Source organism: Heloderma suspectum, chromosome 2, assembly GCF_057233095.1.
Source record: "Heloderma suspectum isolate Gila_16-S chromosome 2, 16-S_ref, whole genome shotgun sequence".
NCBI classification, from domain to species: domain Eukaryota; kingdom Metazoa; phylum Chordata; class Lepidosauria; order Squamata; family Helodermatidae; genus Heloderma; species Heloderma suspectum.
This window is the reverse complement of record NC_139459.1, coordinates 86,276,025-86,298,611: the sequence shown is the minus strand read 5'-3', so window position 1 is coordinate 86,298,611 and position 22,587 is coordinate 86,276,025. Positions and strand designations below refer to the sequence as shown.

General features: G+C 42.2%; 1 protein-coding gene across 1 annotated transcript in view; it reads right to left on the bottom strand.

The window, feature by feature from the left end:
• DIRAS2 (DIRAS family GTPase 2) overlaps positions 1 to 21,354 on the bottom strand; it is a 29,261-nt gene extending 7,907 nt beyond the window's left edge. Inside the window, exon 1 of the mRNA XM_084832108.1 lies at positions 21,024 to 21,354. The gene's annotated coding sequence lies outside the window, so the exon portion shown is untranslated. The remainder of the gene's footprint in view (positions 1 to 21,023) is intronic.
• Positions 21,355 to 22,587: the final 1,233 nt, after the last annotated feature.

Below are 22,587 nucleotides of genomic sequence, written 5' to 3'. Positions count from 1 at the left end.
TTCAATTTTTCCCAGCATCAGGGACTTTTCCAGGGAGTTTTCTCTTCGCATTAGGTGGCCAAAATATTTGAGCTTCAGCTTCAGGATCTGTCCTTCCAATGAGCACTCAGGGTTGATTTCCTTTAGGATTGACTGATTTGACCTCCTTGCAGTCCAGGGGACTCGTAAGAGTCTTCTCCAGCACCACAGTTCGAAAGCATCGATTCTTGGGCGGTCAGCCTTCCTTATAGTCCAGCTCTCACAGCCATACGTTGCTGCTGGGTAACCATAGCTTTGATTATACAAACCTTTGTCGGCAATGTGATATCTCTGCTTCTTACTATGCTGTCTAGGTTTGCCATAGCTTTCCTCCCAAGGAGCAAGCGTCTTTTAATTTCATGGCTACAGAAACCGTCTGCGGTGATCTTGGAGCCAAAGAAAGTAAAATCTGTCACTGCTTCCATTTCTTCCCCTTCTATATGCCAGGAAGTGATGGGGCCAGATGCCATGATCTTAGTTTTTTTAATGTTGAGTTTCAAACCAGCTTTTGCACTCTCCACTTTCACCCTCAACAAGAGGCTCTTTAGATCCTCTTCACTTTCTGCTATTAGGGTGGTATCATCTGCGTATCTGAGGTTGTTGATAATTCTCCTGGCGATCTTAATTCTGACCTGTGATAAGGGATGTACGAAAGTCACTTACCTGGTCCCGCAGCTTGCTTCGCAGTGGGGGGAGGCGCTTCGGTTCTCCCCCCAAAGCTCAGGCCGGGGGGGGGAGGCGCCCCGCCTCGCCCGGCTGAAATTCAGGCCGGGGAGAAGCGCCCCGTCTCCCCAGCCATGAAATAAAAAAGTGAATGTTAAAAAACACACACACACACACGTGATAGGCTACGTAATGATTTACGTGGCCTATCACGGCTGACTTTGGAAATCTAGCCGTGATAGGCTACGTAAATCGTTACGTAGCCTATCACATGTGTGTGTTGTTGTTGTTTTACATTCACTTTGTAATGGTGGTGGCGGCAGCCGGTCGGAAGACCGGCTGCTGCCCCCGCCGAACCACTGCCAAACCACTGCCGGGACCCGCCGCCGAGAGGGACATTCAAGGGAGGTAAGTCCCATCCCGGGGGGGGGGCAGAGAATTTCACCACCAATTTCGGGGGGCTGAATGTGTTGGCATTCAGCCTCCCTGAGATTCGTGGAGAAATTCTCCGCCATCCCTACCTGTGATTCATCCAACCTGGCGTTTCCCATGATGTAGTCTGCATATAAATTAAATAAGCAGGGCGACAATATACAGCCTTCATAGAATCATAGAATAGTAGGGTTGGAAGGGGCCTACAAGGCCATCGAGTCCAACCCCCTGCTCAATGCAGGAATCCAAGTCAGAGCATCCCTGACAAATGGCTGTCCAGCCTCGTCTTGAAGGCCTCCAGTGTGGGAGAGCCCACCACCTCCCCAGGTAATTGGTTCCATTGCCGTATTGCTCTGACACTCAGGAAGTTTTTCCTGATGTTCAGTCGGAATCTGGCTTCCTGTAACTTGAGCCCATTATTCCGTGTCCTGCACTCTGGGATGATCAAGAAGAGATCCTGGCCTTCTTCTCTGTGACAACCTTTCAAGTACTTGAAGAGTGCTATCATATCTCCCCTCAGTCTTCTCTTCTCAAGGCTAAACATGCCCAGTTCTTTCAGTCTCTCTTCATAGGGCTTTGTTTCCAGTCCCCTGATCATCTTTGTTGCCCTCCTTTGAACCCTCTCCAGCTTGTCTGCATCCTTCTTAAAGTGTGGTGCCCAGAACTGGACACAGTACTCCAGATGAGGCCTAACCAGTGCTGAGTAGAGGGGAACTAGTACTTCCCGGGATTTGGAAGCGATGCTTCTATGAATGCAGCCCAAAAGAGCATTTGCCTTTTTTGCAGCCACATCACATTGTTGGCTCATATTCAGCTTGTGATCGACGACAATTCCAAGATCCTTCTCGCTCGTAGTGTGGTTGAGCCACGTATCCCCCATCTTGTAACTGTGCATTTGGTTTCTTTTTCCTAGGTGCAGAACTTGGCATTTGTCCCTATTAAATGCCATTCTGTTGTTTTCTGCCCAGCACTCCAGTCTATCCAGATCACTTTGAATTTTGTTTCTGTCTTCCAAAGTATTAGCTATCCCTCCCAATTTTGTGTCATCTGCAAATTTGATCAGCATTCCCTGCACCTCCTCCTCCAAGTCATTAATAAAAATGTTGAAGAGCACCGGGCCCAGGACTGAGCCCTGCGGTACCCCACTCGTTACCTCTCCCCAGCTTGAGAAGGTCCCATTGATAAGCACTCTTTGAGTCCGATTCTGTAGCCAACTGTGGATCCACATGATCGTTGTTTCATTTAGCCCACTTCGAGCTAGTTTGCTCATCAGGATATCATGGGGCACTTTGTCGGAAGCTTTGCTGAAGTCGAGGTATATGATGTCTACAGCATTCCCACGGTCTACAAGGGAGGTGACTTGATCAAAAAATGAGATCAGATTTGTCTGGCAGGACTTGTTTTTGACAAATCCATGTTGGCTTCGAGTCATCACTGCATTGTTGTCAAGGTGCTTCCAGATGGATTGCTTTATGATCTGCTCCAGAATTTTCCCAGGAATTGATGTCAGACTGACTGGTCTGTAGTTTCCAGGTTCCTCCTTTTTACCCTTTTTGAAGATAGGGACAACGTTAGCCCTCCTCCAGTCATCTGGCACTTCCCCGGTCCTCCATGATTTCTCAAAGAGAATAGACAGCGGTTCTGAGAGTTCTTCTGCCAGTTCCTTTATGACTCTAGGATGCAGTTCATCTGGCCCTGGAGATTTGAACTCATTCAAAGAAATGAGGTGTTCCTTGACCATATGCCTGTCGATCTCAAGCTGCAATCCTGCCCCTTCAGCCTGTACTTCGCCTTTGCCAGGGGGGTCATAGACCCTCTTTTGGGAGAAGACTGAGCCAAAGTAGGAATTGAGCACCTCTGCCTTTTCTTTGTCCTCTGTTATCATTTTGCCATCCTTATTTAATAGCTGAACCACCATTTCTTTCCTCTGCCTTTTACTATGCACGTAGCTGAAGAAAGCCTTTTTGTTGTTTTTAGCATCCCTCGCTAACCTCACCTCGTTCTCCGCTTTAGCCTTCCTGACGCCATCCCTGCAATTCTGTGCTACCTGCCTGTACTCTTCCTTTGTTACTTGGCCTTCTTTCCACTTCCTATATGTGTCCTTTTTTGTTTTCAGGTCATCCCTAAGCTTTTTGTGAAGCCACATTGGCTTCTTCTGTTGTCTTCCACCTTTTCTTCTTGTTGGAATTGTTTGTGATTGTGCCTTGAGAATTTCCTTTTTTAAAAGTTCCCACCCATCTTGGACTCCTTTTCTCGCTAGCATTGCTTGCCATGGGACCTTACTGATCATTGTTCTGAGTTTATTAAAATCAGCTTTCCTAAAATCCAGGGTACGCATTTGAGTACACTCGGCTTTTGCTTCCCTTAGAACCAAGAACTCAAGTACAACATGGTCGCTTTCCCCCAGAGTTCCTGTAACTGCTACTTTATCCACTAAGTCATCTCTGTTGGTTAGGATCAAGTCAAGGATAGCCGATCCTCTAGTTCCTTCCTCTACTTTCTGTAGGAGGAAGTTATCCGCCACACAAGTCAGGAATTTCCTGGAGGGGCCATGTTTTGCAGAATTTGTCTCCCAACAAATATCGGGGAAATTGAAGTCCCCCATTACTACTACATCATGCTTCCTTAAAACATTGGCTATTTGCTTTTCAAAAGTTTCATCCTTGTCTTCTCCTTGATTGGGTGGCCGGTAGTAGACTCCGACCACCAGGTTCCTTTTATTCTTTGCTCCATTTATTTCAACCCAGATGCTCTCGATGGGGCTACCAAGCTCCTCCTCCTGTAATTCTGTGCAGAGATATGTATTTTTCACATACAGTGCAACCCCGCCTCCCTTTCTGTTCCTCCTGTTCTTTTTGAACAAGTTATATCCTTCAACTGCTGTATTCCAGTCATGAGAGTCATCCCACCAAGTCTCAGTTATACCTATCAAGTCATAATTTCCCTCCTGTATTAAGAGTTCAAGTTCGTTCTGTTTGTTTCCCATACTCTGGGCATTAGTATATAGACATCGAAGACCATGTGCTTCATAGTCTGGCTTTCTTCCTACCTGTGTCTGAAGACTATTATTGGGCGCTATCAGAGCTGTTCTCTCCATTGCAGTGCATGCGCCTACGTCCATTGTTACCCCCAACATTACATCTCCCTTCCCCGTAGGATTCAGTTTAAAGCCCTCCTGATGAAGTTCTTCATGCTGTGGCCAAACACATTCTTCCCAGCCTTTGTGAGGTGCAACCCATCCCTAGCCAACAGCCCATCTTCCAGGAAGTATAGCCCGTGGTCCCAGAATCCAAATCTCTCTCGTCGGCACCACCTTCGTAGCCAGTCATTCACCCGGAGTATTTTTCGTTCCCTTTCTATCCCTCTTCTAACTACTGGAAGGATGGATGAGAAAACTATCTGGGCCCCAGAGTTCTTGAGTTTCCTTCCCAAAGCTTCAAAGTCTGACGTGATCTCTTCGTAGCTCCGCTTGGCGGTATCATTTGTTCCCACATGGATGAGAAGAAAGGGATACCTGTCAGTGGGCTTTATGAGTGCAGGCAACCTTTCAGTCACGTCTCTAATCTGTCCTCCCGGGAGACAACATACCTGGCGAGTCCACGGGACTTCGCGACATACTTGGGTCTCGATCCCACGCAGCAAGGAGTCTCCCACTACTACCACTCTTCTCTTCTTCTTCTTGTAGGCCTGGGTTTCATCGCCTCTGTTTGACTGACCTTTAGCCTCTTGCTCACTCTCATGCAGGTTCCCCTGTGATTCTTCCTCTGCAGGCTGTCCTCCAGTCTCATCTGCAAGTACCTGGAATCGGTTCCACAGCTCCACCGCTTCCACTGGTGCAGAGTGGCGTCTAGTTCTTCTTCTCCTAACTGTCACCGTTTTCCAAGGAGTATCCTCTACTCCATTTTTCTTCTCCTCAGCATTTCCCACTTCTGCCTCATCTTGCTGTTGCTCTTCAAGCTTCTGGTCTGCCCTTTGCTGCTGTAGTTCCCCCATTCTGTCCAAGAACTCTTCGTGTTCTCTTATTCCCCGGAGGGTTGACAGTCGCCGCTCCAGTCCACTTACTTTTTCCTCCAGCAGCATGATCAACTTGCACTTGTTGCAGGTGTAGGCCATGTTGTTCTCAGGCAAGAAAACAAACATTGCACACACCTTGCAGGTCACCACCACTGGAGAGTCTTGTCCTTCCATAGCCTCTTTTCCCTTTTTGTGTCTAGCTTTGTGATTGTTCTAGACTAGCCTGTGCCTGCTCCTCTACTCAGTAGAGGTTAAAAGCAGAGTCCCACTGGTGTGGAAGTGTGTGTTACAAGACAAATAAATGAAAAAAAGTTAGTAAAAAAAAATAAAAAAAAATGTTAGGGGCCTCCCCCTTGACCTCCCCTGCTGAACTCCCCTGGCCAACTCCTGTTTGCTCCCCCTGTTCGCTCGCTCTCTGGGAGCTTGCCTGCTTCTGTAGTCCCTGGACCAGATGAGACCTTGTCATACTCCTTTCCCAATTTTGAACCAATTGGTTGTTCCATGTCCGGTTCTTACTGTTGCTTCTTGACCCTCGTACAGGTTTCTCAGGAGACAGGTAAGGTGGTCTGGTGCTCCCATCTCATTAAGAATTTGCCACAGTTTGTTGTGATCCACACAATCAAAGGCTTTAGCATAGTCAATGAAGCAGAAATAGACATTTTTCTGGAATTCTCTTGCTTTCTCCATGATCCAGCGAATGTTGGTGATTTGATCTCTAGTTCCTCTGTCTCTTCGAAACCCAGCTTGTACTTCCGGTAGTTCTCGGTTCACATACTGCTGAAGCCTAGCTTGTAGGATTTTGAGCATCACCTTGCTGGCATGTGAAATGAGCACAATTGTACGGTAGTTTGAACACTCTTTGGCGTTGCCCTTCTTTGGAATTGGAATGTAAACTGACCTTTTCCAGTCTTGTGGCTAATGCTGAGTATTCCAAGTTTGTTGGCATATTGAGTGCAGCACTTTAACAGCATCATCTTTTAGGATCTTAAATAGCTCAGCTGGAATACTGTCATCTCTGCTAGCTTTGTTGTTACTAATGCTTCCTAAGGCCCACTTGACTTCACTCTCGAGGATGTCCGGCTCAAGTTCAGTGACCGCACTATCATGGCTGTCAGGGACATTAAGATCTTTCCTGTATAGTTCTTCTGTGTATTCTTGCCACCTCTTCTTAATCTCATCTGCTTCTGTTAAATCCCTGCCTTCTTTGTCCTTTATCATGCCCATCTTTGCACAAAACGTTCCCTTGATATCTCCGATTTTCTTGACGAGATCTTTAGTCTTTCCCATTCTATTGTTTTCTTCAATTTCTTTGCACTGTTCATTTAAGAAGGCCTTCTTGTCTCTCCTTGCTATTCTCTGGAAATCTGCATTCAGTTGCGTATATCTTCCCCTTTCTCCCTTGCTTTTCACTTCCCTTCTTTCCTCAGCTACTTGTAAAGCCTCATCAGACAGCCACTTTGCTTTCTTGCATTTCTTTTTCTTTGGGATGGATTGAGTTGCTGCCTCCTGAACAATGTTACGGACCTCCGTCCATAGTTCCTCAGGCACTCTGTCTATCAGGTCTAATCCCTTAAATCTAACAGCTAATCTGGTGGGCCCAATCCCACCAGATTCCTTTCAAGGGACCATCAGTCGAGTGCTCTAGTCCTACAATCTTTGCAATTGTCAATTATACTGGAAACAGCAGTATCAAAGGGGTTGTCATCTTTCTATCATATGAGTTTTAGTCATTTAATTGATTAATCTATCAATTAAGTTTGAATATGGACAATAATATTTAAAAATTGAGAAGCAGACTTTAATTTTTAATAATGCACATGTAGCATTACAGAAGGAATAATTTTAGGTTAGGCATTCCTTCCTATGTGAGTGTAAAGAGCCTTGCCTGTTTTTCGATGGTGTTTACCATTTGCATTTTTTAATAAGTACTTGTATTTAAAATATTTTTTTAAATTGTTGCCATAATAACAAGGGGACATTTTTATTAGTTTAAAAGATTTTAATTATTAATCTTACCAATGTAATAAATTAAACATTGCAGCCCTGTTGTGGGCTTACTGAAGAAGAGATCTACCTGTACTGAGTAGAAACCACAGAGGACCACTTCTCACCTGATAGGAAAACACTGATCCTTGCATTTCCATCATGGATCAATTGTGCCCATCCCAAGGCTAAAAGACATAGGAGATTTAGAATGCAATAAGCAAAGCATAGCTTTTGCTGTGTAAACAGACATATATCTGTGAGGTTCTAGCTTGTGGATCTTTTGCCATTTTTATATTTTGAAGTAAAGGAGCTGCATGTTCAACTGGAATTTCAGTCAGGAGGATTAATAATTCAAAAACAATTTTCTGAATCATTTTAAGTACAGTCCTGGAGCACAAATTTAGCTGTGGAGCACAAGGTGACAGATTTAATGAAATGTAACAAAAATTCTCCTCTGAGTTCTTTCCTGAGAAAACCATTTTTTTTAACCTCTTTTCTGCTCCACACTGCACCTTCTTTAATAAGGTCCCTTCAGTGTGGTCCTAACCTTCCTTGTTCATCCAAGCAGGGCTAGGACGCCCCTCCACTGGCAGAGAAGAACTCCGCCAGCAGTGGGAAGGAGTTACATCTGCCAAGAAGATGACTGATAGGCTCACAGAAAGCTCCGCAGGCATAAATCTACTGCTGTCCTGAAATTGGGTGTTCTGGGGGATGTGAGTGGCTTTGGATCAGCTGGATCCAAGTCCCTGCCATTCCCCTGTCTGGCCCCAGAGTTGACTGGTCGCAAGCTAGCAAAAGTTAATTGGAATCAACAGGAGGGAAATGGGTAGCTGAGGGGTGGGGGATACCAGGAAGTGGGAAAGGAAGTCTGCCTCCCCCAGTGCCTGTCCTGGTTGGCACAAGGCAGCAGGGCTTTGGAGGTGGCGGGCGACCTGCCACTTCACTCCCCCCGCAACTCCACTTAGCATTGTTCTTCCCATTGCCCCCTCCTTTTTCTGGCTAGTTGCCTTGGTATTTTTAGAAGAGGTGAATTCATAAGCAATTTAATAAGTATTAGAGAGTGTTAATTTCCCACATAGTTTTAAAGCTACTCTGAATGGATGTAAAGTTGACACTACAGAGTAGGGATGTCTGCTGTTTGCAGGAGTGCTTATAATAGATCAGAAGTGGTGATCTCTTGCTACATAGCACAGAGTACAGCAACAATGGCTACATTATACTCTGAGGAGGAATTTTAAAGCTATATGGTTATTTTGTTCTGTTTGGTGCTAAATAGCTAGTCAACTTGAGATTTCTACAGACGTTTCCTAATGGATTTTGGACAGCGTAGCACTTTAAAAGAACGTACATTCCCCTAGTCTTATTGCATCAATGATTCTCTTTTAAAAATTGCAGAATAGTCAGGCCAGCCCTTGCTTTTAGATTTTAAGAGTCTCACTGAGTAATCTCAATATGTAGGTACAGACTTGTGGCAGAATACCTCTAAGTGCTATAAAGAAAATTGGGGGTGGGTGTCATAATGCTTCTGCCAATCTCCAAAATTGGAACTGTCTGGAGGTGCACTTACAGTCACGACCTAACATGTTAGGAGATTTTACTAACTCACGTCTCATTTTTAAATAGATAGCCAAAGATATAATGGCTGGCAACACTCAAAACTAGGAGCGCAAGACAGCTTAGATGCTTGCAAAGGTGCCCAAAGTGGTATCTTAGGTAGAAATGTGTTCTTGGGCCAACATATGACATAATATGATGATCACTTATGGCTATTTACAGTGGCTGCAAGTACAAGTTGTAAATTTTCATAAAATGGCTGTGCTTTTTAAGGCAACGTGGATTAAAGTAAGGAACATATACATGCAGGATGGCACTGAAGAATAGAGGTCATCAAGGGATTAGTGTTGTTAGTTTGACTTCTGAGCCTTGTTAAATCAAACGATAACAAATATAATCAACTGGTAAGCCCCCAGAAGAACATGGAGTGGTTGCTAGCAGTCAACATGGTTTTACAGGGTAAGAAATTATCATGCAAGACCAACCTTTTCTCCTTGAATAAAGTAGATACGGAGACTATAGTTGATACAGTATATCAAAATCTGCAAGGATTTTGACCCTTTTTGATACAATCTCTTGTATGGAATCTCAAGAAATGTGGACTAGAAACAATTACTATCAAAGGGCTGGCTAAGTGTCCTCTTTTACAGAGGACAATCCTTTATTTGAAGGATATCCTGTCCAATTCAAGTTTAAAGATAAAGAACCATAAGAACTGCTGCCCATCAACAGCAGGCTGAGCAGGCAGGCACACAGGTCACCTGGCCACAGTATTCCACACTATGTACTGTATTTCTGTTTAAATTATAATAACTATTTCTAAATTTGCATCTATACATATAAATTAGCATATGTAAATGTTATACAAATCATGGTCAACTTTTCTCCTTTTTAGTGATTCCTATGTGGTCACACTATTTGCAAAGTGAGGTCACTTTTTTGGTTTCTTAATTGTTAAATATCTTCATCAATGATGCATATCTGGAAGACCAATGATCACAGTTGCACAAGGTATAGAACGAGAAGGAATATCAAATACTTTACAGAATAGGTTAAATGTTCAAAATAATTTCAGTAAATTTGAGATAATTGGAAGAAAGTAACTAACAGTGCAAACCTGTGCATGTTTACTCAGAAGTAAGCCCCATTGAGTTCAATGAGATGTACTCCCAGGTTTAGCACTGCAGCCAAAATAAACTTAATAGGGATAAGTGTAAAATGTTACTATAGGATTGATGAACCAAATACACTGTAATGAGTCCTATCATGTTTTGCTGCCTGAAGTAAAGTCCTAATCAATTCTCTTGGTAGAGCCAATGCTTTTTCAAGGCATTGATGCAATGATTCAGACACCAGTTTCTGCCTTTATCTAACATTCCTGCATCGTGCTGCCTGAAGCAGGTTGCTTTGCCCAGCCCTCAGTGGCTGGCTGTTCTGGTGGTCTTTTGCAGCTCTCAGAAGAGGGACAAGAACAATTCATCCTTTCTGTTAAGGATAGGTCAAGGAGCAAAGATTACACGAAACACTGAACTATAAGATGATAATTCAACCCTGCAACAAGGCACTTACAGAGAAATCTCCTTACATAGATAAGATGTTAATTGCATGGATGCAATTAACGTGCACTGTTTTCATCAGGTAGCTGCCTTGGGAACATAGGGCTGGGTTGGGGAAGGCAAGTTCCTGCTATGGGGAAGCTGCATTGCAATGGAAGCTTCTATTGAAAAGCAAATAGCAGCTTTGAGGAGGCAATTTGAGTTAAATTCTCCCTTCCCCTTCCCCTTGGTCATAAGGCTTCTCAGACATGGCTGCTATTTACATAACAAAAATGTGCCTGTTGATTGCATTCATAAAGTCAACTGCATAAATGCAATCATCATCATCATCTACTACGTATTGTTTGCATTAATGCCATTAACATCATGTCTAATTTGGCCTTTAGAGGCTTTTGAAGAAGGGCTCATGGAGCACCTGTTGGGATGCTCAGTTGTAAGGATGACCTGATGCAGGACAATGAGGTGAGGGTGAATTTTGAGAATCTTCTTATTTGATTCTGTAAAATATATCACAACCTTACCAATAAGTACTGAGAGCAGCTTTTTCTTAGAGCCACATTGTGTTTCCACATACAAATGCCAGGGAGGCCGAGCCAGCCAGTCCATCATTCATTGATCTCAAGGTTATGTTTCTGATTAAGCAATGGAACTGGCATGTTTTCAATGAGCAGTCATTAATTTTGCTATTTTGAAGGCCTAAACAGCCAGAGAACAATCAGTTCTGGTCCTTTGAATTTCAGCTGAGCTAAGTTTAATTACAGAGGAAAAAGCATTCATATCCCTAGTAAAGACAACATCCGAACCTGCCCTCTTTAAAACCACATTAAAATCCTACACGATCCTATAGGAAATACTGCATTTGATGCTTAAATGCATCAAGAAAATATTATACAGTATGTTTACATGTTGCATTAACAATAACATGTGTTCTAGTTACAAGCTCAGGCAAATGTTATCCTCTCTTCCAAGAAGCTGAGGTTTCTATTGCAAGGAAGCCACTTCATTTTACTTCCATCTGTGAACTCATTCTTGAACAACGTTCAGAGCTTTAGACACATCCACTGGTATACATGATGTGGGTGGTGCATTGTGAATATATTACACTGGCCTTTGTTTTGTATTAACTTTCTGTAGACTTCTCAACACAGTTCAAGATTCTGCTTTTGACCAGGTAGCCTTTCCCAATTTGGGTCCAATGTACTTAAGGGAATACCCATTTGTCCCACCTTGATCAAGCGAAATATTAAGGTTTTCCTCAGAGACACTCCTCAGGATTTTCCTCAGAGACATGCCACCATCAGAGATGATGGGCCAGGGCTAGCCCAAGACATTTTGCTGCCTGAAGCAAAAGGTAAGATAGCACTTCTTCCTCCCCACCATTCCATGTACAGAAGCTGACTGGACTGGCGATTGGCTTACTTCAACTCTGGTGATGGGACAGTGTCTGCTCCTGCACCTGAAGGTAGAAGGTTAGCTTAGATCATGCAGGTCAGGCTGTGTGGCACACCCAGTTGCGTCCTCCACCTTGCTGCTGCTCACTAAGCACTCTGCTTTGCTGCTGCTGCCGCCCACCCCTACCAGAAGCATCTGCCACTTGAAGCAGCTGCCCCACTCTACCTAATGGTATGGCCAGCCCAGGAAGTGGGTGATGACAAGAAAGAAGGGACTCGGATTTTGGAAATTTTGCCTGGTGTGGAGGGATGCTCAGCTTGCACAGCATTTGACTTCCTTCCTTTTGATGCCAGGTGAAACCCTTTTCATTTTCCAAGGTCTTTAATTCATAGGTGCATGAAATTTGAGGACCTGGCAGCCCCTATGGAGCTGACTGAACCTGCCAAAGTTCAGACAGTTAGGTCCAGTGGCTTTTGTGCTAGCCATGCATAAAATTTCCTTTTCTCAAAGACTAAAACAAAAAGTAAAAACTGTCAAGCCACACAGGGGATTAGAGACCCTAATCAGAAGGTGTTTAAGGTGACCATTATGAGGGCACTACCCCTAATCTCTGGTGTAGTTTTTTTGAAGTGCAAATATTACTTTCCTTTTGTCTGTCCTGAATCTGCCACTATTCACATTCACTGGATGCCCTGAGGCTCCTCATTAATGGAAGAAAAAAGTTAAACATCTCTGGCTGCAATACACGTTACCTGGGAAAGTCACACTGAACTCAGCTTATTTATTGCACTGCTCCACTTCCACTACTCCATATAATTTTATAAACCTCCCTCTTACTTGCCATGATTCTTCTAAATTAAATAGCCCAAACATTGAAGCCTTTCCAAGGAGTGATTGCACCCCACTCTCAGTCACCCCACTGTGACTGGAGACTGCTGGGTTAAAAGTTCAGCCCTATTGGCAGCGAGATGTCACTTGCCAAGAGGCTCAATTCCCCCCTCCCAACTCCTCCTCTTCCCCTCCTAATCTTAAGGAAATTGTTACATTTCCCAGACAGGCTGTGTGGGCTTCAGAATAATCTGAAGCAATCTGAAGTGATTCAAACTGATCCGACCCATTTTGGACGGATCCAGACCCACTTTGGATCTGGACTGATTTGGTCCAAACACCCTGCTTCAGTTTGGAATTCAGATCCGGAGCAGTGCACAGCCCTGCTTAATACAAGCCTGCTTCTTCCCTGTCATTCTGAAATGAGGCAGACATGATCTCCTCTGATGGGGCAATGAATCCTGAAATTTTTATCCAATTCTTCAAAGGAATGAAAATGTTATTGGCAGTTCCCTTTAAAAGAAAATCAGAAAGTAAACCCTGCATATGTATGTATGTATGTATGTAAGTAATGTAGACACATGCATTTTATTTATTTATTTATTTATTTAAAATATTTCTTGGCCGCCTTTCAGGGCAGAAGCCCTCCCATACACACACACAAGCGCATCACATGTACCCAACACACACACACACACACACACACACACACACAAGGTCCACTTAGACTTTGGAGATGATAGATAGATAGATAGATGATAGATAGATAGATAGATAGATAGATAGATAGATAGATAGATGCAAATTTGTGTTATGGGCCTGTGGCCTGGATCTTTTAAAAACTTAGTAACATCCCTGATCAGCAGTATGATGATACCCGTCCCAAATGCAGAATTGGGCTTGGAGATAAAAAATAATAGCTTTCTATTGATGGGGGGGTGGGGGTGGAGATAGCCTGGCTTGTTTATTTCAGTTCTGAATTGAGTTTAAGGGAATTCACCCATCACTAATTATGCAGATGATAGAATTCCAGCAGCTGTTCACATTATGATGTGACAAACTGGGTGGCATATGCTCTGGTTCAGAGGTTCTCTCAAACTATATTGTCAGTATGTTGGCAACCTCTGATTACCTGTTTACTGTGCATACAGTCAGATTTCTCCTAAAACCAGATCCCACCTAAAAGTAATCTCAGTACTTCACTCTTAATATGGGTGATACAGAATTCCATTTCTTAAGAAATGCTCTCTCAGACAAGATTTGTCTTTTTGTCTTTTTACTACAAAGTATGAGCACAGTACTACTAAATACAAGAGCTTGTGCATGCATAAATTCAAACACATGAAACATCTAGCATCATTCTTAAACAAGGCTTCTAAGCGTCAAGTACATTTGCTAGTTCCCAGTGGTAATCAATATCAAGTTTACCAGATTGATTCTACAGGCAACATGTTAAGGAAAGCTGATCCTAAAGGATAGCTTTCACTGTTGCATCTTCTGAGTCTCCTTCATATACTTTTTGGATGCTATAAAATATGTCCAAACTATTTTTACTACAGTTTATATTTCTTATCCAAGAATTCAAAAGATAACCTTTCTACTTTAAATCTTCATATGTCTAAATAACATTATTGAATGTTCAAGCTTCTTATCAAGATTAATGCACATACCAACATACTTATGCAAACATTTTAGCTTTCTTTGACATGTTATAGGTATGTTTTTGACACAAACATATTTCCTTGATGTCATCCTGTCTTGTGAGCTTGTTTTTCTTACATATTTATGGTCTGGAATGAGGCCTCTTAGGGCACAATCCAATGGGGATAGGTGGCCACCTCCAAACTCGGAGGTGACTGTCTATCCAATACAGGGCAGGAGAAGCATGGAGGGGATTGTCCCCTCCACACTTCAGCGACCCTGCATTTGCAGCTAGACAGCCAATTTCGGCTGTCTAGCCACAGGAAGGCAGAGTTGGGAGGCGGCTGCTGAATGACATAAGATGTGTCATACTGGCGTTTGCACCTTTCCTGCCCTGGAATGCTGCCCAGAACACCCCGTTTTCACCGCTCCACACTCCTCTTCTGAGCACGGAGCTGTTCTGAGCTGCCTGCGAGGCAGAGTGGGAGTGGGGGAAGGTAGGAAACTGACATATCCTATGGCCATCTAGCCACTGACTAGTGGCCATAGGATTGTTCCCTTAGTCACTTATCTGATGGTCCATCTGGCTTTCTTCTTTTATGATACCCTGCTAAGTGAAAGTCATAACCTCAATGTAACACTGACACCTCTTTATCTGGATTCCTTTCTAATCAGTAAAAGGGTGCTAATGAGGGCCGTGGTGGCTTAGTGGTTAAGACGTTGAACTGCAGACTGGAAGGTCAGCAGGTCAGCAGTTCAAGGCCCGAGTGCCGCGTGACAGAGTGAGCTCCCGTCTTCAGTCCCAGCTCCTGCCAACCTAGCAGTTCGAAAGCAAGAAATTGCAAGTAGATAAACAGGTACCGCCTCGGCGGGAAAGGTGACAGCTTTCCGTGCACCTCGGTGTTCAGTCATGCCGGCCACATGACCACGGAAGTGTCTTCGGACAGCGCTGGCTCTTCGGCTTAGAAACGGGGATGAGCACCGCACCCTAGAGTCAGACACGACTGGTTGGGGACACCTTTACCTTTTTAATGATGTATTTCTAATGGCCTGGTTCAATTGTCTCTCATCTGGCAAACCTCAGATATGAGACATTTTTATTACTCCTGGGTCAGAAGGCTAGGCGGGTGGTATTAGGCATTGGAATCTCATTTTTAATTCCAGAATTCTCTTGGAGGAATTTGATTATAGAATTTCCTAATTGAGCCTTCAAGATGATGCAAATATTGAAGATTTGCTTAATCTGCCACAATTGTGCCTCTTGAAATTCTCTTCTTGACCCAGTTCATAAAACCTACATGACTATATTCTCCTATTTTATTTATTGAACTTACATCTTATTCATCCAAGGCTTGAAACACTAAGAGACCACCTTCTCCCATATAGGATGCCACAGTATCTAGGTTCTGCAGGGGAGGCCTGGCTTACCATGCTGTGGCCTACTGAGGTTCATTTGGCCATGGAATGAGGAGGGCCTTCTCAGCTGTGTCAACTACCATGTGGAATGATCTCCCCATTGAGATCAGATGGGCTCCTAGTGTGGAGTGCTTCCACCAACAACTTAAGACATGTTTGTTTGTCCAGGCTTTTCCCTGACTGCTAGTATTGCCAGCTATACCAGGTTATTTTAATTAGATTGTATTGTTCTATCACTGCTTTATTGTTTGTATGATTGATTTTATAATGTTTTATCATGATTTTATCTTGTAGACTGCTTTGGATGTTTTTAAAAATGAAAAATGATATAGAAATTCTCATAAATAAATAAATAAATACACAGCAGGCTCAAGACATGATGCTACCTGAGGGGAAGGACAAGATGTCTCTCTCCTCTTCTATAGATAGAACTGGTAAATCAGACTGGTAAATGAATCTTACTGTGGGGATGGAGGTCAGCAGGCTTTTTTAGAGGGTGCAGGGAGGCCGCATGACACACAAGTATGTCCTCCAGTACCTTGCTGCTGCATCAGTAATCCCTCTGCTTGGCTACTTCCTTCCTGCCAGCATCTGCCACCTCGATGGAACAGCCGACACTGGAGTGTCTTACTCAGTGGAGGCTGGTGATGCCTATTTCACTGGGGCAGTGGATCTGCTCTGGGTTTCCCTCAGAGCTATTCAGAACTCTGAAGGAGCTATCCAAGGTGCTGAAACCATTTTGGGTACAGAGTTCAGCATGTGGGGTGGCTCCTTTAGAGTTCTGACTGGTTCGGACTGAAATCCTGGGTGGATTTATTGCCCCACTGAAATGGGAGCCACCAGCCTCCACTGGTCTTATTCCCTAACGGTCTCCCATCCTCACACTGATCAGGTGCACATTTGCTTAGTTTGTATACCAGTGCAGCACCGGTACTCCTTGACCGACCACTGGGCTACTATTGTGTTTGGTCTCCATGACATTTGGTAGGTTTCTAAACAGTAGGGGGATTTTCGAAGGAGGGTTCAGATTGTTCAAAAATGTTTTTCTGTAATCCATCTATTTATAACTTTTATGTACTTGAAAATACCTCAAATACTTTAATTTCAGATCTGTTTATTAAATGGATATATGAAGTGTTATGTTGCCTTGGGGGCAGAAAGGTGATTCATAAATAATCACCTTTGATTATTTGTATTAATTTTGATATTTATTAATATTTACTAATAAATATAATAATAATAAATATTATTAATAAATATCCATTTATTTTGATATTCATTAATTTTGATAAATTAAAAAAATCAATTTGCTTTTGTTGGACTTCTTGTCATTTTGAAACAGAAAATATTTATTCTTTTTTTAAAAAAAAAATTGCTTGTTTCCTTCATGTTCAGAATGAAGATACTTGGAATGTGGGGGTGATAAACTGTGAAATATTCCTACTCATTTTGATCATAATTGATTCTTTTGAAGAATAGAACATTTTTTTAAAAAAAATTGTGCAGTGAGGTTTTACCACAAAAATTATCATCATTTTCCCATGGCAAAGTTTCCTTTAAGGAGGAAAAATTAAGAAACAATGCAATTCAGAGTCTCATTACTGCCTGGTATTGATTTTTAGTCTGAGCTGCAGAACATTAGAGGAAAGGACCTTATACAACCTGGAAATTGATGTGCTTTTACCCATGCTGTTGCTTTACAGAACATCCATCTTAAGAACAGGGCAGGATGCTAGCGCTGTAGTATTTGCTAGTCACGCGAACATAAAATCTCTTCCTGCAGCTTTAATGCAATGTCTACTCTATTGAGTTAAAAGAATTTAAAGAATGTGCTGACCTGTCTCCCAGTGAAGAAATTTAGAAGATGGATTCTTGTATCTCCTTCCCAAATTTCACTAATGCTTACTATTCCTTGGCTTCTGATTGAGGCATTGTTCCAAATGTAAAGTACATCAGGTACAAGAAAACCTGGATCATCCTTTGCATTATGGTACTCTTGCACACACTTGTGATTTCCATCTTTCCCCTTCATACTATATTCAAGGTTTTGAGGATTTTGTTCGATCAAACAAAATGATTGAGCAGTGGCTCAATTTAGGTTAAATACGCAGTAGTTTTTACTCACTATTTCTAGCAATTGGAATTTCAGTCACCCATGCACCCACAGAGAAAGCTGTATTGGGATGCTAGAAAACAGCTAAATGTTTGCCCAAATCATTAGAATTGCTTGCTGAATCAGTTTACTGTCATAGATGTTGCAGTAGGCCAGGTGGAAAGAAATGGGTGTTGTTTTGCATTCAAGTAGCCATTACTAGTGTGCCCATGATGGCTTTCCCCCCTGGAACTAGTCCACAACATCAGGCGCTATCTGTCAAGCTGTCCTGCTATGTGACCTCCATTTCTTTCAGTGGGGCTTCCAGAAGTCAGTCATGCATGCTGCATTAAACCCAAAGGAGGTTACACCCTGCAGTGGTGGCTGGTAGATTGTACCCTTCATTATACTTACATTTTGAGCTGCAGCCTCCAGCATCCCCTGTGCATAAAAGCAGTCATGGCAATGTACAGGATTCACTTTTCTAACCTACAGGAACATTAATTCCTATCTTTGTGAGGCTCAGTTAAAAAGGAATTAAATGGAATCCCAGAAACGGAAATGTGGGATTGTAGGAATGATGGAAGTTGCAGTTGCAATCCAACACGTCTGGAGGGCACCAGGTTGGAGAAGGCTGCTCTAAATAATATTTCCACACCACCATTGAACAAGAAAAGAAAACACATTTTTGAAAGGGAGAAAGACATAGGCATATTCAGTAAAAAGCGGGTTCCGTATCAGGAGGCCCACCAGGGCTGAGAAGGGGAAGGGGGGCAGCTAATATGAAGGAACTCCCTATACCAAGTCAGACTATTTGTCAGGTAAGGCCAATATTGTCTGCTCTGACTGGCAGTTGTGCTCCAGGGTCTTGGGTAGAGGTCTTTCACATCAGTTGTGAATTAAATGAATCACATCCCTGATTATGTTTCATCAGACTGGGTTAAGAATATAAAAGGAGCTCTGCTGCTAGATCAGACCAGAGGTCCATCTCATCCAGCATTCTGTTCACACAGTGGCAAACCAGCTGCTCACAGGAAACCCACAAAGAGGACATGAGTGCAACAGCCCCCTCCCACCCATGTTCCCCAGCAACTGGTCCACATTGGTATACTGTCACTGATACTGGAGCCATCCAGTATCAGTGACAATATATAGCCATCAGGACTAGTATATAGCCATCAGGACTAGTAGCCATCAATAGCCTGTCCCTCCAGGATTTTGTCCAATCCCCTTTTAAAGCCATCCAAATTGGTGGCCATCACTACATCGTGTGGCAGCAAATTCCCTAGTTTAACTATGTGATGTGTGAAGATGTGTTTCCTTTTAATTATCCAGAATTTCCCACCAGTCAGCTTCATGGGATGACCCCGGGTTCTAGTATTATGAGAGAGGGAGAAAAATGTCTCTCTATCCACTTTCTCCACTCCATAGCTGCAATTGTGTTCTAGGTTCTGTATGATGCTGGTGTTTGCTGTTTCTTGGAACTTTTGCTGTTTTTATTACCACATCGGGGGTTTACGATATACATTTTATTCTATGAATTTCATTGCTGTATGCTGCCTTGGGAGGCCTCATGCCCTGAAAGGTGGCTTAGAAATATTTTAAATAAATACAAATGAGAGGCATTAAGGACCATCTCCACTTTGGGGTTGTTTTATGATGAAAGTGGGGCAGCTTCATGATAAATAAATACAATTAATTAATGACTGCCATAGAAATCAGGAATAGTTCATACCGTTGGAAAGATTTCTGCAGAGTGAGTGGCTCGGCAAAAATGATCAAGCTGGATTATTTTTGCACAAATTATTGTGTTTCTTTTATTAGGTCGTGCTCGGTAAAAGACTGGAGAAGTTATTATTTTTTATGAGCATAGAAGATAGAGCTGTAGAATTTCTCAAACCACAGTGTTTTCCAGGCAAATTTATTTTCAAATCATGCCACATTCATAACTTATGTGGACCTAAGTCTTACACTAAGCAGGAGTATGAGAACAGATGCCAGGATAGCTAAGTTCAATACAATAATGGTAAGACTTATCTCCTTTTTGGCACTGAAATCAAATTCATCAGTGTAAATACAATTCCTCCTCTGCTGAATAGAGTTATCATCCTGATATCTGTACATCACCAGGGATCCTTACCAGTGGAGGCTGGTGGCTCCGATGTTGGTGGGGCTGTGTATCCATTCCTGGTTTCAGTCACAACCAGCCATAACTCTAAAGGAGCCATCCAAGGCCCTGAACCCTATCCCCAAAATAGTTTCAGCACCTTGGATATCTTTTTTAGAGTTCTTGCTGATTCTGACTGAAAGCCGGAATGAATCTACAACCCCACTGAAATCGGAGACACCAGCCTCCACTGATCTTTGCTCCATGTGTGCTAATATGTGCTAACAATCTTATATAATGTGATGGCTTATATATTTTACAGAATTTGAGGAATGACAGTTCCCAAACCATCATCATTGTTATTTTTAAAATCTATCTTAACTATCTATATCTGTACTGAGTACAGTAAGGATTCCTTCTGAGTATACATTTCTAGGTTTGCACAGTAAATTGCAAGGCAGTAAAGGCTTTCAAATTACTTGTGGGGTGGAAGAGGAGGGAAGAAATATTCTCAGGGATAAATGTTAACATCAATCAATGTTCCTTTTTTTTCTTTTTCTTTTAATGAAACAAGTTTAATCCAGGAAACAACTGTGAAAACTGTGTGGATATATGGAAAACAAACATAAATACTCATTTATGTAAATATATGCACTTACATTCAAAATAAGTACATAAACATGCAAAAGTATGAAGAAAACATCATATGATACTTAACTTCTTAACATATTCTGCTGAATATATTATGGAAAAATGAGAAACAAAATAAGAATCACCAACTGTGAGTTTTCAATCAGCCCTTTATTTTAATTAATTGGGGGGCTAATAATTATTCAGGCTATTAAAATGAGGAAAATCAACCCACAATCAGCAGCCCATCTCTAAAGTTTTCCATCTCTAAACATGTTAGAGACTATTTGTTTAAAACTTATCAAGCCCCCACTTTCTAAATTTGTTCAAATACATTTGCCATGGTTTAATCACCTTTTCAGAACTAGAGAAGGCACATGGGACAGAATCTAGCCCATAATAAATATGTTTCTTGAACCTTCTGAAAGATGCTGAGGTATAATATAAAGTTCTCTCTCACCAGCATCCCTTTTCATTCCAAAATACATTCTCATCCCGCCTTCTTTTCAAATCATTTATTATTTACATCCTTCTTCCAAGATGAAGATGGGACCCAAACATTCCTCACACATGCATTTAATTTGATGAAAATGAGAGCCTTCAACCATTGTTACAATGTATGTCCTGTTCATTATGTAACAACATGCATACGTAGAGTGTATAAATTAAAACAAAAACAACAGAAGAGGCTTACCTGGGGAAGATAAGTCTGATAAATATGCTTCAGTTTTTGCCTGTCATAGTAGTCAAGGTACAGCCTTTTTTCTACTGTGGCTGAGGGCTGGCTGTTTTTATTTCTACCGAGCTGTATATCTCAGCTCCCTTTTCTTCTCCTTTTGTGTCCAGTTGGCAGCTGTTCTGAGATGCTCCTTGTTTTACGTGTGCTTCAATCTCTCGGATGCTCACCTTCTCTTTTCCTCTTTGGGTGCTTGGGCCGTGGTCAGGTTAATGCTTGTGTGTTAGTGAGTGACAAGCGCCCTCCGGTTACACTCTCTTTCCCTTTCTCTCTCTCTCCTCTCTGTGGTGGACCAGCTTTAGCTTCTGCTTCAGCTGCTATTAGTGCCTAAATGGCGACTGCGAATCTCATCTAAGCTTTTAACTGCCACCTACTGAATAAATGAGGGATTCACAGCTTTCAGAAGGGGCTAGGGTTTTGTCTTGATTTCTTGTTTTATTTATTTCTGGACACTTTAGAAAGGTAGGAACTAATTTCTGCCATGCGATTAGTCTCTCGTAGCTCAAAACTACGTGTTGGTGGCGGCGATGGTGTTCTGGTTTTTTTAGAACAAATGCTCCATACACATCTTTAATTACACCCAGTAGGAGTTTTGTATCTTTAGCCTGATAGCTTCCACACAGTCCATTATGGGCTGCTTTCATGGCTATATCAGTCAGGGGTGGGCAGACTTCAGGACTGTGGAATCTACCTTGTTTTTTCTTTTCTACTTTGGGCGCAAACGTCATTCAATTAGGATTAAAAAATTCTAAATACCAGAGCTGAATGGAGCTCACAGTTCTTCCTTGAGCACAAAAATCCTTTCCTGGTTACATAAAGCTTTCTTCATTTTAGCAGGATAAGTGCGTGTGTGTGCATGTGTGAGAGAAAGACAGAGAGGAAGAGGGTGAAAGAGAGAGGGGGTTTTCATTTTGTTGCTTCTATAGTTTAAAAACTGGAAGTCAGAAATCCTGGGTGATCTACTACAAATAACCCAGAGTTCTACCAGGAGATCTTCCTTCTGCTTGCCCCTATTAAAAATTACATAGAATCTATGAATATGATTAATGTGATGCTGAAAGAATGTTGGTGGTCTAAAGTCATTCTCTACCACACAGACTAGCTTTAACAGAAAAGAAGGCAGGATAAGAAAGTCGATCAAAAGCAAAAACTATGTTTAAATTATGAGTGATTACTGTACTAAGTGGAGGTTACTGGAGCTGTGGTCTGCATGCAAATGGTACACTCTAACCTGGAAATCCATCCCCTTAATCCCAGATGTATGGAAGCTAGCTCTATTTTCTCAATGGTGAAGAAAAACTCTGGATATACTCAGGAGTACTCCTGTTTTTGCTATTACCCCACATGTACTCAAACACATAATTGGTGATGTTGCCATAAGTGAAAATTAGTTTTCAGTATCTAAAAAATATTAATCTATATCAAAATAATCAGTATCAAAAATATTAATCTATAAAATGTACACAGAAATGGATCTGGTAACATTACTGCCATTTTCACATATGATGCTTGAATTGTTGTT